The sequence below is a fragment of the Danio rerio genome, chromosome 8, assembly GCF_049306965.1.
Source record: "Danio rerio strain Tuebingen ecotype United States chromosome 8, GRCz12tu, whole genome shotgun sequence".
In the NCBI taxonomy this organism is placed as follows: Eukaryota; Metazoa; Chordata; class Actinopteri; order Cypriniformes; family Danionidae; genus Danio; species Danio rerio.
Genome location: NC_133183.1, coordinates 20,132,501 through 20,151,014, shown reverse-complemented (window position 1 = coordinate 20,151,014; position 18,514 = coordinate 20,132,501). Strand labels below are relative to the sequence as shown.

Genomic DNA, 18,514 nt, shown 5'->3' with positions numbered 1-18,514 from the left:
CCGAGTTCCCAAACAAACACGGACAAATGCCGTCCAAAAACACAGATGCTATTTCAGCCTGTAATGGGCTTCTAGACGTTCAGGATGAAGTCATGTTTTTCTGTGCCGCAGGAGCTCGTCTGTGTTAAACTCTCTTCAGGCTGGGTGGCCCAGTCCTCCCACAGCTCCCACAGCAGGTGGAAACCAAGATTTGCTATTAAACGAAGGTCAGAAGACTTTCATTAATAACAAAAGTGTTTGTGTTTTTTCCTCCATCATGAAAAAAAAGGTACAGATTACAGATTTAACCAATGTGAGGTTCTGCATATTTCAGCACTACAGCTAAAAATGGAGTTAAAGAGATAGTTCACCTAGAAAAAGAACAGTGTTTACAGGATCTAAACCTGTACCTTTTTTTTCTGTGGAACTTGAATGATATTTTTGGGAAATGCTTTTCATTTTTTCTTTAAACAGTGGAAAATTATTTTATTACAAACATTTTTAACAGGTTTGGAATGGCAAGATAGTGAGTGAATGAAAGGGAACTATCCATTTAACAACTAAGATTGCATGGCCTCTTTCCCATATGCTTGTTTTTTTCTGTTTTTTTTTTTGTTTTTTGTTTTGCACTTCTACACGTTTGAATGTCACCACAAGACAGTTTACTATTTAGAAGTTCATTTCTAAATTAAAAATAAAATAAGAAGGTAATTGCAAAATTTTAGCTAATAATTGGTCGATATCAACCAGTTGTGAATTTGAAACGAATTAATATGGCAATTTCATCAACCTTGCGAACCGAAAAAGGTTGGGAATTCTTTTCATAATTAATTATATTAATAATTCCTTACATTTATATGGCACTGTTTTAGACACTCATAGCACTTTTACACATTGGGGGGAATCTCCTCATCCACCACCAGTGTGCAGCATTTACCTGGATGATACAGCGGCAGCCATAATACACCAGACCACACACACTCTTAGAAATGAAGATACAGGAGCTGTCACTGGCGCAGTACCTTTTCAAAAGGTACATATTTGTACCTGAAGGGTCCATAGTGGTACTTCAAAAGTTTTTAGGTACATTTGAGTACTAATATGCACCTTTTAGCTACCACTGTTGACTCTTTAGGTACTAATATGTAGTTTTTGAAAAGGTAATGCCGCAGTAACAGCTCCTGTTCCTTTATTTCTGAGAGTGCACCAGCTGATTGGTAGAGAGAGTGATGAAGACAATGATATGGGGCCAGTGGGCAAATTTGGCCAGGGTGCCAAGGTTAATACACCACTCTTTTTCAAAGGACATCCTGGGATTTTAAACGACCACAGAGAGTCTCATCCGAAAGATGGCGTTAACATCTCATCCAAAAGATTCATTTGTTATTTAAATTGCATGAAAATTGCAAACAATTCATGACAGAATTATACGGAAAATGTGTCTTAAAAAAAGCCTTCTATACATTCATATTATTCATTCATTCATTTTTTTTCGAGTTAGTCCTTTTATTAATCAGGAGTCGCCACAGCGAAATGAACTGCCAACTATTCCAGTTGTTTTAAGCAGCGGATGCCTTTTTAGCCACAACCCAGCAATGGGAAACACCTATACACTCCACATTCACACACATTCATTACGGCACATTTAGTTTATTCAAGTCACCTGTACTGCAAGTCTTTGGACTGTGGGGGAAACTGAAGCACCTGGAGGAAACCCTCACGAAAACTTGCAAACTCCACACAGAAATGCCAACTGACCCAGTTGGGACTTGAACCAGCAACCTTCTTGCTGTTAGGTGACAGTGCTAACCATTGAGCCAACATTCCGCCCCCTACAATCAGATCATTTTTTTTTTTAATTTGGCATTTTTTAATTTGAATCTGAATGATTCAATTATCTCTTTTCTATGTCAATGGCAGCCTCATAACCATCTTGTTAAGTGATAGACTCCATCTCTCTCTCTCTCTCTCTCTCTCTCTCTCTCTCTCTCTCTCCCTCTCTCTCACTTACTCCCTGTGTTTGGCAGTGGTAGAGGCTCCAGTGAGGCAGTTGTGTGCTTAGGCTGACTGTGTTTCGCTGGCTGGCTCTGAACAAGCACAGGACTGTTCTACCCCGGTGGCCAATAAAATGAGAAAATCAACCACTGTGCCACCATCCACAGGCCAGCCAGATAAATACACTTGTCTCTGTGTGAATATGTGTTGGCTGTGCCGATTCAAAGATTTCATCCAGCTGTTCAAAGAGTGATACAGCAAAGCATTAAAGGGACAGCTCAAGCAAAAATGAGAATTCTTTCTTCATTTACTCACCCTTGGCCTTTTTATATATAACAAACTGTTTCTTACAGCAGAAAGTTCTTAAGGATTCTTAAGGATTTTAGATGAATAACTTTATTTTCAAATGATCACATGATTTCAGAATACCTTGGTTCAAATTTATTAAGCAGGTTAAAATAACTGACAATGTTGGAAAAAACATAAAAACATGCTTTTTTTTGGCAGTAAATAATAGCACAAATATCAGTAAATTGACTACTGCTTCCAAATAAATTTTGTGTATTAATTGAACACTTTATATAGTTGAAGTCAAAATTATTAGCCCAACGATTATTTGCCAAATAATGTTTAAGAGTTCACACTTAGCCCGTGATTGATCATAAAGCATGTTTGGCATGCTGTCCGGTGAGGGGGCCCTGAGCTTATAAGATCCTCGAGCCCAGGGCTCCCTCCTGTTTGCCGGGAGGGGAGTTAGAGCTCAGGTAGATCTTGAGAACTCCCCTGCTGTTTGCAGCTAATGACCAATTAGGGATTGCTATAAAGAGATAACTACTTACTAGGAGCACATGTATAGTGCTAATTTGGATTAGTCAATTTAAGTTGCATGTTTTTGGGAGTAAAATGTTGGACCTGGGGGAAACCCACGCGAGCATAGGAAGAACATGTAAACTTTGCACAGAAATGTCAACTGGCTTGGTAAAGACTAGAACCTGTGACGTTCTAGCTGTGAGGCAACAGTGCTAACCACTGGACCACCATGCCGGCCAATTTAAGAAAGTAGTAGGAGTAGGGGTGGAAAGGGGAATTTTTCAAGATGAAGATGACTGTGATATGGAACTTTGGTTCTTTATGGTGACTTATTGTTTAATGAGTCATGTATTGGCTAATGTGGGACCAGCCATAATCAATCATAAGCACGTGATCCTTTCAAAATTAGTTTATAAATAAACTGCACTTAACAGAGCAAGGAACTTTTCACAGTATTTCCTGTCATATTTTTTCTTCTGGAGAAAGTCTCATTTGTTTTATTTCGGCTAAAAAAAAAGCAGATTTAAATTTTCTAAAACTCATTTTAGGGTCAATATTTACTTAAGCATTTTTTTTTACTTACCACTTATCACTTACCACTTAAGCATTTTTTTTCAATAGTTTCTTTGCTAAAACAGATAGCTACCATTTTTTATTATTTATCAGAAATACACACTTTGGTCAGCTGCAAAAATAACTTGTCTGTCTTTTTTGTTGTTCATTTTTAACCGCTTGTCTTTAGCAAATCCTGACAGTATATTTTTTTAATGCCAGGAACATTTGCTCTGACACAAGCAGTGTTAGGGGTAATGCATTACAAGTAACGCGAGTTATGTAATAATATTAATTTTCTAAGTAACATGTTACTTTTCAAAATGAAGTAATATTTGAGTTACTTTTTAATTTAGTTAATTCACTGTTACAAAATAAATTGCTGAATTAAAATGAATGTAGTCATGCTGAATCCCGCACAAAATAAGAGAATGCAGGAACAGGCAGAAAGGAAGATGGCAAAGCTTTACATTTCTACCATAAATATTATTTTTATTTTGAGCACATGGAGGAAAAGGCTTTTTTCATAAGGCAAAAAGTTCAAAAGTAGCTAATGTTTTGCTTTAAACTTTCATTAATTTGTATATACGCATGTATAGCTCTAGGTCAGGAAGGTCTAAGAAGATAACATTATCCTACAATTTTTTTTAAAGGTAAATGAGGGTTATACAGTGTGTTGTTAATTGCAGAGCTCCTCAATTAAAAAGAAGAAGAAGAAAAAGCCTCCTGCAATTTCTGTAAAGTATCAAGCCTCAGCCAGGTCAGAAAAAGTATCGCAAAAGTAACAAAAGTAACGTAATGCATTACTTACCATAAAAAATAACTAACGCAACTAGTTACTTTTTTGGGGAGTAACTTAATATTGTAATGCACTATTTTCTACAGTAAACACTGGACACAAGTGATTAGTAAGTCTGGCCCTAGAATGTTCTGCTATTTTTATGACACATTATTTTTTTTTGCTTAAAAGTTCAGTCAATGTCCACGTGCATAGAAATGAGCAGGATGAACATTATTCGAAATATCCCCGCCTGTTTTCCACTAAATAACTTTAGTCAGTACGGGTTTGGAATGACATGAGGATTGAATAAATGATGACAGAATATTCATTTTTTTCAGTGATCTATCCCTTTAATCAATGTCCATCCTCACTAATGGTGTATTTTAAGTTCCGTCATACAGATAACTCGCAGGTGCACTTAATCAGGGTAATCAATGTTGCTCTTTCATCATTGGGCTATTATTAATTTTCAGAGCGCTTCCGACTTTTGTGAAAGCCCTGTTACCCTCTTGGAGGATCCTCTGATCACATCCTTCAAAAGCTGTCACAAAAACTGCATTATATCAAAACAAGATCGTCTTCAAAGCATCCCAGGCTTTCTTTACATTGTCAGGGTAGCTGTATTTGACACAGTGAGCGCTAGGCTATCTGATCTTATCAGCATGTGTGTGGGAGTTTGTTGCGTTAGATTGAAATGGATCATTATGGTCTGCCGGCCTCATTAGTTTGAGCTATTCACACCTGTTCCATAAGAATGTGTTGCATGAGGGCTTGTGTCTTGTGCCAGAATTATGACAATCTTATGGTTTTTCCAAAGCAACCTCAAGGCAGTTTGTAACTTTTTGGTGTAGTGATTAATTTGTATTCATTTGTATATTCTCGTGCAACATTCTGAAATGTAGCCCTGCAGTATATACATTTCAGGAAATTGCAAATTATGTAGCCAGAGGTATGTATGGCTGCATTTCATCTTTAAAACAAACTCTACGGGGCAATATGAAGCCACTCTATTACGCGTTTACCAGCTGACTGCTCACTTCCATATGGACGCCTTTTTTCACTGTATTAGTTTGTCCTGTAGCTCGCCATTTACGTTGGTGGACTTGAGATGCAGAAAGAAGTTAAACACGATGTTGGGGTTTGATTCTGGCGAAGAACGGTTCCAGAAAGCGGATAAGACAAAAACAGAAGCCAAAAAATAAAATAAAAAGTAAATAACAGGGTGAGAATGTGGTTAAATCTGAAAACGTGGTAAAAATCAGGCGAGGGCTTTTCTTTTCTGGATTGCTTCTCAAAATTGTCGATTGGGTCTAGGAAAGTGGGTGGGTGGGCCAATTGGTGCTTTTGAAAATTCTATTGGTTTGGTTTAAGGAAGGGGGAGAGTGAGTCAAGAGAGAGTCAATGGTGTAGCCTTCGTGCATTTGCATAGCCCTTGCTATGGCAGATACTGACGCGCACCTCTCAAAAAAATGTAACTATATATGCCGCAACAATGCGTAGCACAAGCTCTGTAATTGGTCGGCTTGGTATCACTGATAAGTGTGGGCGGGACCGAGAGCCATGCAAACCCGTTGAAGTGAGTGTTTACAAGTGTCGAGTACAGTAAAGGAGCTCCAGATGGAAAGTTTTATTTTGTGTTCACCTTATGATTAAAGTTGTTGCAAGTCCGCCGGTTCCTGCCTCAATATACTGAATAAATGACTGCTCAACTTCAATTAAAATTGGTTGTCATTAAACAAAGATGGGCACCTGTTACTATGTATATGAACATGGCAACAGGACAGTATTTCCAGCTGTATCTTCTGAATTTTGAAAATGGTGTATGTGTCTTTTTGTAATTAGTTTTTATTTACTGGTAGTGTTACTTGTTGTTATTATTCCTTATTTTATTTTATTAAATTTTTTTTTACCTTTTTTTTACTTTTTACTAACTGCTGCTATCATTGACTGTTTAGTTCTGTAAAATGTTTGAATAAAAAAATATATATATATATCAGTAAAATAAAAAAGTACCTCCTGTGGCGTATTTGGAGCTCTCCAGAAATGTATGCAGTGGTACATTTTCAGAATGAGCCTGGCTTGATCTCATTTGTACATTTAGTATGATTTGTTAATCCCCCAGTGAGGGGTTGATTTCAGGGACACAAAATTCTTACTAATTAGCGACTGTACATTTATGGCAGTGCATAAAATAGTTGTTTCCTCATGAGATTGGCCTGGTTATTCTGTGTTTTTGTTAGGTATAGCTTAGAAATGTTTCTGTGAGTTTGGAGATAAACAGGCAATACTCAAAACTGTTTAAGTCCCTCCATGTGTTTGCGTATAAAGACACGGTGGGCTTGTAGTTATGTTTGTTTGTGTGTTTGGTTGTGTGTGTGCGCATTTCTAATTGTTTGTGTGTGTTTTACAGTGAGGCTTAGTGGAGTTCAGGCCCTCAAGCTCAAGGTTTATGAGGTGCTAGCTGTCACTTCATTGACTCCCGACTGGCCCATTACACTCTGTGCAGACTGAGCTGTCTCAGGTGTTCAAACACACACAAACACACACACACACACACACACACACACACACACACACACACACACACACACACACACACACACACACACACACACACGCAGAAATAAATACACTAAAATACAGAGTCAGAAGCATTCACATTAAGTGTAGCTTCTGTGCTAAATTAAGAGACCTCATAAAAATTCTCAATTTCAGAGTATACTAGATGTGGGTTTAAGTAAAAGTTAATATGTGTTTTATTTTATAAATGCCTGATAACATTTATTTCAAAGTTCTAATAAAGAATATTGAATATTAAATCTCTTTTCTTTTGGTATTCAACCATTTTTTTTAACTCTTGCGAAGGTAAAACACTGGTATGTGTTGTCTAAAAATGTAAATAAAAAAGCATTTTTTTTAATTATTATATTTTATTTTATTTTATTTTATTTTATTTTATTTTATTTTATTTTATTTTATTTTATTTTATTTTATTTTATTTTATTTTATTTTATTTTATTTTATTTTATTTTATTATTCATTCATTCATTCATTTTCTTGTCGGCTTAGTTCCTTTATTAATCCGGGGTCGCCACAGCGAAATGAACCGCCAACTTATCCAGCTAATGGATGCCCTTCCAGGCCCAACCCATCTCTGGGAAACATCCACACACACACTCATACACTACGGACAATTTAGAATACCCAATTCACCAGTGCCACATGTCTTTGGACTGTGGGGGAAACCGGAGCACCCGGAGGAAACCCACACGAACGCAGGGAGAACATGCAAACTCCACACAAAAACGCCAACTGAGCCGAGGCTCGAACCAGAGACCCAGCGACCTTCTTGCTGTGAGGCGACAGCACTACCTACTGCGCCACTGCTTCGCCCTATATTATATTATATTATATTATATTATATTATATTATATTATATTATATTAAAATTATATTATATTATATTATATTATATTATATTACATTAAAATTATTTTATATTATATTATATTATATTATATTACATTAAAATTATATTATATTATATTACATTAAAATTATATTATATTATATTATATTATATTATATTATATTATATTATATTACATTAAAATTATATTATATTATATTACATTAAAATTATATTATATTATATTATATTATATTATATTACATTATATTACATTAAAATTATATTATATTATATTACATTAAAATTATATTATATTATATTACATTAAAATTATATTATATTATATTATATTATATTATATTATATTATATTATATTATATTATATTATATTACGGTCAATATATTTTCTATATTTCATATTGTGACTAAGTGTATGCATTTTATTTAACCCATGTATTTCTAAAAAATAAAATAAAAATGCAGTGCAGGTCTTTGACTCTTAATAGGTTTTCATGAATTCACCAGTTGTAAACTAATCCTCCTTGTCAACTTCTAGAAATACCAAATTGAAATGAAATTACAACCTTTGAATTGAATTACAATAAGAGCTTGTGAATTGACAACTGAATACTAAGCCTTAATAAAGTAGTTCCTCATACAAAGGGGTTATTGAGACTCTCCATGTTTGATTTTGTTTTTATATACACAATTATGCCGTCAAACTGTTGAATTAATGCAATATCACACGAGTAGCAGTGCGATATGGCTGTATATCGGCACTGGTCGGGGCACAACCATATATATATATATATATATATATATATATATATATATATATATATATATATATATATATATATATATATATATATATATATATATATAGAAGTGTCATTATTTTTTGTTTTTAGGGACAATCTGCTTATCCATAATAATAATAATAATAAAATAATAATAGTTATATATATATATATATATATATATATATATATATATATATATATATATATATATATATATATATATATATATATATAATATATGTACGTACATACGTGTGTGTGTGTGTGTGTGTATATATATTTTTTATTATTATTTTTTTTATTATAGATAAGCAGATTGTCCCCTAAAACAAAAAAAATAATGACACTCCTGTACATGATCACACACAAACTTTTACAGGACAAGTTTAAACACAAACTGTTAACAGCCACGCACACAGACACACACACACGCATGGGTAGTTCAGATTCTTCAGGACAGCCTTCTCTCTCCTGTCCTCTGGTCAGCAGGTGTGTGTCTTCATCTTGGCCAGTCTCTCAGACTTGGTTTATTTGAAATGTCTGCCTTCACTGGCCTGTAACTCCTGCTGATGAGTTCTTGGGGAGACCATAAAAATCAGCACCCACCCACCGAATAATGGGAGTTTATTTCAGAAGCGGATGATAGTATTTCAACACCATCACGTGTCGCAACACAGAGATGCATAAGGGTTAATGAGTTTTATTACAATATAGTGCTGTCTTCATTATAGCATTCTCAAAAAGAATCCCCTCCCAAGAACCACACCACACGAGTGTCACTTATAATCATCTCCAAAAAAACATTGTGTGTTTATAAAGTTTGCTTTCGGTGAGTGGGCTTGACAAACTACCTGCATAAACACTTTTTTCTCTTTTAAAAAACATTTCCACCCCCCCCCCCCACCCCCCTCCCCGCACTTAATTCTCTGAGCACTATCAGTTCTTTTATTAGCATTTCTTGGGTGTATTGCCTTTTTTTGTTGAATCGCTGAATTCCTCCTCAATTGTAAGTAGCTTTGGACAAAAGCGTCTGCTAAATCAGTCCCCAGCCTTTTTATCCCCATGGACTGGTCATTGCTTGACAATTTTACTGCGGATCGGGGGGTGCTGGTTTGTAGGTTGCTACCCGACCATCAGCCATTTTCTCAGAGGATGACAAGCTGACAAACAAAATTACAAAGCACTGCAGTGTTTGGGTGTTCTGTGTTTGTCTAAGATAATTAGTCTATCGAAATGTGTATATTCCATACAAGCTGAAGCTGATCGGTCAGTTTTTGTTATGTGACTTGCAGTGCGATCCCCACCTTCATTCAACTGGGTGCGTCTGGAACGTGTCTACTCACTGTTCATGCCACTTTACACTTTCACAAACTCTAGAAAAGATATGTGAACGAACCCTAAAAACCCGCCGTCATTTGCGATCGCCAGCAATTGATCTTCCTGCACAGACATGGTGGAATCACCTGATTTGATGACAAATGGTTTGCAGATCTATTTCTTTGCAGTTTGTGGGTCCTTCACAGGGCCTTTTTCCCTTCTCAAAAAAACTTTCCAAAGATGTCTGTTTTTTACTCATTTTGCTGTTTTTAGGTTAAATTTGGGCGCTCAAGTGACCAAGATGTAAATTTAAAAAAATTCTAAATAAATTTAAATAAATAGCAGAAATAATTAACCAGTACCGGTCCGCAGCCCACCGTGCAAATTGACTAACTCTAAGGGTGCTTTTACACCTACACTTTTGTTTCGGAACGTGTCCCGATTGCTCAGTTAGCGCGGTTCATTTGGCATATGTGAACAGGGCGATCGCGCTCTGTTCCTTGCCAAAGTAATCGCTCCGAGATCGCTTGAGTGAGGTGGTCTCGGCTCGATTGAAACGAACCCTGGAGCGGTTCGATTGCAGTGAGAAAGCGATCCGATCCAAGCGCGGTTATATCACAGTGTTTTATGGTTATGTAATAGGCATACGGCTATATGAAGAAAGAATTATGAGTAGGGCGGGAAGTTTCGCGAGTCTCCGGATGCCCGCAAACGAGTTAGGATCTCCCGGTAATCTCGCGTCTCTCTCCCGGTCCTCAAATAGGCATCGTCGCGCACCCTTCTCACCCCTCCCCACCGCGTCTCTCCTCAGAGACGTCGCGCGCGCACACCCTGTCAATCACCACCACACCACCTCTCCTGACAGCTTAGCGGGACGCTGCAAAATAAACCCTGACACTCTGACCAATCATGTAAGAAGAGTTTACTCGCACATGACTTGTTTTAGCTCTTTTGGTCCGATTAGAAACTTTGCAGTGTGAAAGCGAACCGCTCCAAGAGCAAAGAGCAACAATGTAACAATTGTAATCTCTGTTTCGGAACAACTGAATCGATTCACAGGTGTGAAAGCACCCTAAATGTAAAAATTTTTTCATTGAACCATGCTTCAAGTTTTAACTCTGGTAAATTATCAACTTAAGATAAGCAATTAAAATAGTATTGAATATTGGTATATTTAAGGTATTGTGTCAAAGTTAGAAACTCCAGTATCATGACAGCACTGGTGTGTAATTGTTTCTCCAAAGACTTGACTTTACACAATCCTTTTAATTTCCCCCCGGTGTTACTCTCCTCTTGTCTTTTTTGCACTTTCTTTTCTTTCTCGCACCGTGGTCTCTTTCTCATCACTGCTATCGATCTGACTGTCTTTGTTATTTAAGATTCCCTCAGTGCTCATTAATTAGACCTGTTGTGGAGATCTAGAGGATAATTCCCTCCATCAGTATCAATTATTATCAAAATAACCTTTAAGAACAGACACACTGCAGCCTAGTTGACTGCTAACAGCCAGCCTAAATTTACAGCATACTGCTTTTGTAGTAGCACTACATATACTGTATGTCACCCATATGTATTAAGAACTATAAAAGACTCAACACAGTGCATTTATTTTGAGATTTAACATTTGCATTGATCCGCTCTCTTTGTATAAGAGTATTGCATGATTAAAAAAGACCGGCTTTTCTTGAATATCAGCTTTTTAATGATTGTTTATAAGGACATTGTGTATATAGTGGTCACACAATCAAATCTAGTTGTGTTTAGATGTTTTATAATTTACTTCTATATTTTTGCCTCTATATAATAATGTTATTGATCATAAATCATTCAATCCTGTCAGGATTATTATACTGTACAGTAGTTCACTAAAGAATAAAACTTTTTTGTTGAACTAATAAAACTAAGATTGTAATAAATGAATAAAAACTACAGTATATAGATTTCCATTTCTAAACAAGTATAAACAACTAAAGAAGAGATACCTAAAAATACCTCAGATCTAAGCGAACAATAAATTAAAAGCAGAAAATATTATAAAAAAAATACAAAGATTCTAAAAAAAAAAATGATTTAAGCCTTTTTTATATTTCAACCTCATAATTAATTAATTCATTCATTCATTCATTCATTTTCTTTTCGGCTTAGTCCCTTTATTCATCAGAGGTTGCTACCGCCAACTTATCCAGCAAATGTTTTTACGCAGCGGATACCCTTCCACACTCTTACATTCACACACATACACTACAACCAATTTAGCTTATTTAATTCACCAATAGCGCTTGTCTTTGGAGCACCTGGAGCAAACCCACACCAGCACAGGGAGAAAATGCAAACTCAACACAGAAACCTTAACTGACCCAGGGACCTTCTTGCTGTGAGGCAACAGTACTACCCACTGAGCCACCATGCTGCCCTAGTAATTTTAATATTTTAAAATTCGCTTCTATATTTTTTTGCCTCTATATTTCTGTAATTGATCATAAGCCATTCTTTCCAGGGTTATTTTATAGTTTACATAAAGTAATTTATAATTTGTTAGAATTATAGTGACAACACATTTTTTATGTTTGTTTTTTGTTAAACTAATGGAACAAAAAGTGTAATAAATGAGTAAAAACTATATAGACATTTCAAAACCAATATAAACAATAAAACTAGGAATAAAAAAACTACAATTATAGTAAACAATACATTTAAAACAGAAAATATGGTACAAAATAAAAACAAAAAGATACTAAAATAAAATTGATAAAATCGATCCACCTCATAATGCTTATCTGAAATTCAAACTTCTAGTAAAACTTTAAATTTCTTCTGTCAATTTTTTATCACACATACAGACTTTTCTGGAAAATTGCTGTTAATAAAAGGATCATGTGTGAAGAGGCCCTTTTTTGATAATATTGGTAAATTTGTTCGGGCAATTTTCTAAAAAGAGAAGTTGTAACTGCTCTGCGTGAACGCAGAAGGAAAATTGCCAGAAAAAGCGTGTTAATGATTAGAATGCGCTGACGTGAGATGTCTATTCCAGCCAATTAGACACATTCATCTGTGCTGTCTATAAAGATAAAAGCCTTTGAATACTTTTTCAGACACATTTAGCTGCTATAGTTGGTAGTCAGATAACGTTTTTATGTTCAACTGTGCCAACTGTGTAAAAAAATGATCAATGAATTCTTATGATGAACTGCTGTGAGTTTATCTGGAAGCTCTTCGTTCAGATGTGTGACGTGCATACATGTAAATGAGTGCTGCTAAAGTTTTTAAAAGACTGATCAAGGGGACGTTTAATACAATTACGGCTGTTTAGAAGTCATTGCTCGTTAATGATGTCAGAATTTACCAGTATTTTGGATTGGATTTGTGAATGGTCTTTATTTTTTCTAAAAAAATATTCCAGAACGTCCTTGCTTGTTTGAACAGCACACATTTGACAATAACGGTAAAGTCATTCTAGAAATTTTCCAGATATTTATTGGTTTTAAAATGTCGCTTGTTCGAGCTTTGTGGAGTTTGGAACTTTGTGCATGTTCTCCTCATGTTTGCGTGGGTTTCCTCCGGGTGTTCCAGGTTCCCTCACATTCCAAAGACAGGCAGTACAGGTGAATTGAGTATGGTAAATTGGCCGTAGTGTATGTGTGTGAATGAGTGTGTTTGGATGTTTCCCAGTGATGGGTTGCAGCTGTAAGGGCATCCACTGCGTAAAACATATGCTGGATAAGTTGGCGGTTAATTCAGCTGCGGCAACCCAAGATTAATAAAGGGAGTAAGCCAAAAAGAAAATGAATGAATGAATGATTTATTTATCTGTATCACTGTGTGAAAGGAGCTCATGTAAAAGAAAACAAAAGACTTTTTTAATTTGACAGTATAGTTCATGATTAAAATGTGTAATCTCTAATAAGATGTTCTTGACTTGAGCCTGCAAATCAGCTGTGTTGATTGTCTCTCACCTGTGGTCCTGCAGAGCTGAAGCTGGTCTTAAATGTTTCTCCAGGGCTGAACTCTTTGACACAGCGCACAGTTAAAGGCAGCAATCAGCTCTCTGGAGCGATGAGTGCCACAGCTTTATCGGCCAGCTGTATAGATGTCCATCCCTCATCTTTATGAGGACATTTATGATGGAGGGATTTCTGAGACACTGATCACTCTCCTCCGTATCTGGAGTCATAACCTACAAGACCAAACCTAGAGTCTCAGGCTTTGTTATGTTTACTAAAATTATTTGTTTTGTTATTGATGTTCTGGAGAGGACATTTATATCTAAATCAAACACAACTATGAAAAGAGAGACACCTTGAAAATTTTACGCTTCTCCTCAATTTACTGTATGTATTTGAGTAAAACATATTTTTGTTTTGTTCTGGAAATTGCTAATGACATTTTCTGGGAGGGCTAATGACAACTTAATTTTAAAATGTTGTCATTTACTGTATAACATAAAACTACAATTGACTGAAAAAATGCATGTTTATATACACTAAAAATGACTTTTGAAGCTTGTTTAAACTACTTTTAGGAAAACCTAATTGTTTTATGTTGAATCCACTGAAATTTGTAAAAACAATTACATTAATTCAATCACTTTGTGTTGGGACAACATGAAGGAATTTTGTGGAACCCAGCATTTTTTACAGTATTGACCTTATTCTTCAATGCGGACGTGTGCTCGTTTTTGCGATTGTTTTTAAACTTCCGATTCAGTCATCTACAGTATAGGAGAAATGACTAGGAAAGCTAATCAGCAGAAAATGGTCAAACTAGCTCTACAAACAAGTGTTTGCATGACTATACAGACCAAGTAGAATAATATAAAAAGAAAATATAAGTTTGCAATATCAAGCAGCATATCGAGCTGTTTTTACCTCTAAAAATTAATGGAAGTGAATGAGACCGGAAGTCTCGAGCCAAAAAGATTCAAATGGCTGTGCCTGCTCCTACGCGGGCTCATAAGGTAAATACATTTCTGGCAACACAGTCCCAATGTTGCCAGAACAAATCAATATTTAGTGGAATACAGTAACTCTGATTTTTATTCACAATACGAATAAAAACATGTTATCTTCACCAATTGTATTTTCTGCAAATAAATAAATAAATAAATAAGCAATTGAAATAAAATGTAAAATATGCTTTAAATGGTAAATTTGTATTGGGAATTGAGAAGAATCGGTATCAGAGCCTTACAGAATGTAACAAATATTACAGTAAATGAAAAAAATCCAAGGCAAGGCAAGTTTTTTTTGTACACTGTAGAACCCAACAGCCAACTTTATCAAATGAAATAAGTGTAGTTAACTCAAAATATGCTGAAAGTTAATTCTACTCATTTGAAAAAGAGTTTTGAACTCAGTGTTGAAGGTAATGAGTTAATTAAATACCTCATTACTTCAACTTAATTGGAGTAAGATCACAGTATTCATATAGATTAGTTTTTTTTTTAACTCACATGGTTTGTCGGTTTCCTCAAACAGTTTGAGTTGATGTTAGTTATTGAGTTTTACAGTACTCAGTTGGTTTGAGTTCTTTTCATTTATTGGGTTTTACTTTGCTCAAATTGCCTCAATTACTCAAATGGATTAAGTTCACAGTACTCATTTGAATTATTTTTTCAATTTATATGGTTTGTTGCAATCGGTTTCCTCAAATGGTTTGTTACCTTAACATTTGGGATTCTACAGTGTATAGCACATTTCATACACAATGGTATGTGCTCTATATAATCAAGAAAAAAGCAATCAAGAAAATAAAAACAACATATAGCAGCTGAAGGCAGTTTCACCCTGCTTTGAATTAACTGTTGGAATTTCTAACTTACTTGATCCTAATGATCTGAGTGATCTGTTAGGTTTGTATTCAGTGAGCATATCTGTAATGTATTGAGGTCCTAGGCCATTTAGTGATTTATAGACTAGCAGTATTAATTTAAAATCTATTCTAAATGTAACTGGAAGCCAGTCTAAAGACCTGAGGAAAGGTCTTTGGTTCTGGTTGGAATTCTGGCAGCAGCGTTCTGGATGAGCTGCAACTGCCTGACTGTCTTTTTGGGAAGGACAATAAGTAGTCCATTAAAGTAATCTACTCTGCTGCTGATAAAAGCATGAACATGTTTCTTTAAGTCATCACTAGGAACAAAGCATCTAGTTCTTGCAATATTTTAGAGATAATAGTATACTGATTTACTGACTGCTTTGACATGACTGAAACTCATATCTGACTCCAGAATAACACCAAGATTCTTAACCATATTTTTTGTTGCTTGACCCTTAAGAGCCAAGATACGCATCCCCTTTGTGAACCTCATCTCTATTCTCAAATGCAATCACTTCAGTTTTCTCTTCGAAAAAAATAGACAGAGAAATGGTTTCATTTTTTATAGCTTTCAAGTTTTCAAGTTTTGTGTGGTATTTGCTAGCTTTCAGTATGTTTGTTGTTAGCTTTAATTTCTGTAGTTCTAACATGCACATACTGTACCATGTTTGGCTGACAAGAGAAGGATTTAAATATTGTTTAACGAGACACTGATTGGCTATTAAACGAAAGCGTAGGCCGGGACAGAACAGAATGAGCTCATTGACTTGACAGTAAGGATGTAAATGTAAGCCATTTTCACTTTAATCTAATAGGTTGCATTATAATATCGAACATGCAAGTGTGAGGCGTCTCTCTTGCAGCTGTAGGATTTATCGATGTAATATTTCCACTCTGCCTTCTATTTCAGACATTGATTACCCTCAATAATAGCAAACTTGGGCTTTTTTCCCCCCCACATGTACCTGGTCCGGTGCCAGAGTTATTAAGCTGTTTCTAAGCCAAATTAATGAAAGAAGGTCTGAATCAAGAAAATACCTTTGAAAACGAAGGAAATGACTTTCCACAGCAGATGTGTTGCTACATTGCCTATTATGTTGCCTATTAAATAGCCTTTTTCAATGGCCCATTATTTTCCTCAATAAAAACAGCCACTGGGGCTCGCGTATACTCCCCTGCACTTCAGAAAGCGTATTGAAGGAACGATGAAATCCCCTGTATAAAATGAAACATTTGATGTCTTAAACCCGAACCAGACGGGTTCAGGCTACTTGACGGGGCTTCATGGCAGGTGTGGAGTGGGCCAATTCTGTTTTATAACTGCCAGTCTCCTCAGAAAGTCTGCCAGGGAACAAGCCCCCTGCCAGTCGCTGCCTCGCGCATGCCCTCGGATTACTGAAAGGTCGCGCCCATTATAGAGTTATTGAAAGGCAAAATCATGGCAGAAACCATGATTGAGGGACCTCCCTTTACATCAGCTTTGCTTCAAATGTCACATGTTCTTTTCTATTGTATTCTATTCTATTATGTTCTATTCTGTTCTGTTCTGTTTCTTCTAGTCCTCTTGAAATAAAAATATATTTTAATTTAATTTTTAGATGTTAATGTCAGTGTTTGTGCAATAAAACAGTGGCAAAATTCATATTTAGAAAACATAAACATCCAAAGCTTGCAGTTTGTCACTTTCGCCTAAATAGATCAAGGATTTTTTCATACTCCCTTTTCTCATCAAATCTTCTGACTAATTAAATTCTATATAGTATCTGACATGTCCCGCACCCTTCTGCACTTGAGCTCAGCCACTCTTACTGAAACTAAACGCTATTGGCTGTTTTTTCAAAAGGGGGAAACCAACTCTATATCCCACCCTGTCTTCATGTCTAAGTGAAAATGATGCCAAACATCAAATTAGAATGCCCAAAGAATTTCATGGAACCTTTACATTTGAGGTTTTCTACATGGATTACTGAATGAATGCTGTGTTAAACGTTATTTGCTTTAAGATTTTCGATAGATATTTTTCAACTTTAATTGACCCATATTCTGCTTTGTTCTATTATGTTTCTCATAAAATAGTTTTTTAGTTTATGTCTCTATCTCTTTTCTGGCAACAAGATTTTGAAATTATGGAAGGGCAATTTTTATTATTTTTTTTTGAGTGTCACATATAAAGAGTTCTGATGCAAAAACCTCTAAGTGCCATTTAAAATAGTTTTTTAAAATAAAAACAGATTAGTTTCAGATTAGTGTCTTGTTCAGTCATTTCATTTTAATGGCGTCTGATTGGTTCTTTTCATTGCCTTTAATGTGAAATAACTGAACAACAACAGGAGGTTAAGAAAAATGCTCATTCTAGAAAGAAGTTTCAGATGGCACTTAGAGGTTTTAGCGTACAACCGATTCGAATGTTATCACTCGATTGAATGGGCCTTATCAGTGGTTATCAGCTAATAGATACGGGCCGGTACTACTGGTAGGCTCAGAAGGCTGTAATCATCCATCAACATGGTTAATCAGTTGCACTACTAGAGAAGACTCCAGATTCAGATCTGTTTTTACAATACTGTGACATTGGGTTTATGGTTGGTGTAGGGGTAGACGTTAATAAAATACAATAAATGAAAAATGTAAATATAAATAATTCTCGTGGTTAATCAGCTTTTCTAATAGATAAGACTCCAGATTCAGGTCTGTTTTTAAATAACTGTGATGGGTTTAAGATTGGGGTAGAAGTAGGAGTAGACGTTAATAAAATACAATTAATGGGAAATTTAATTATTAATATCAATGATTCTCGTTAACTTCCGAATGCAGCTGTATGTGATCTATAGCTTATTAACCATGTGGATGGATGATAACAGCCTTCTGAGCCTACCAGTAGGTGCAGAAGGCCCCTACTGGCCCTTATCTATCAGCTGATAACCAATGATACTGCAAATTCATTCAATTGATAACATTTGAATTGGCTGTTGCATCTTAGCTCTTCATATTCTGTTCTGTCCCATTGTATTCTTTTTAAAGTAATTTTCATATCAAAGTAGTATTTGTCATAT

At 35.5% G+C, this 18,514-nt stretch overlaps 2 protein-coding genes across 11 annotated transcripts in view; both read left to right on the top strand.

Moving 5' to 3' along the window:
* guk1b (guanylate kinase 1b) overlaps window positions 1-18,514 on the top strand; it is a 109,652-nt gene that overhangs the window by 49,263 nt on the left and 41,875 nt on the right. The window lies entirely within an intron of this gene.
* Window positions 1-18,514, top strand: part of rnf220b (ring finger protein 220b) — a 110,966-nt gene that overhangs the window by 62,112 nt on the left and 30,340 nt on the right. The window lies entirely within an intron of this gene.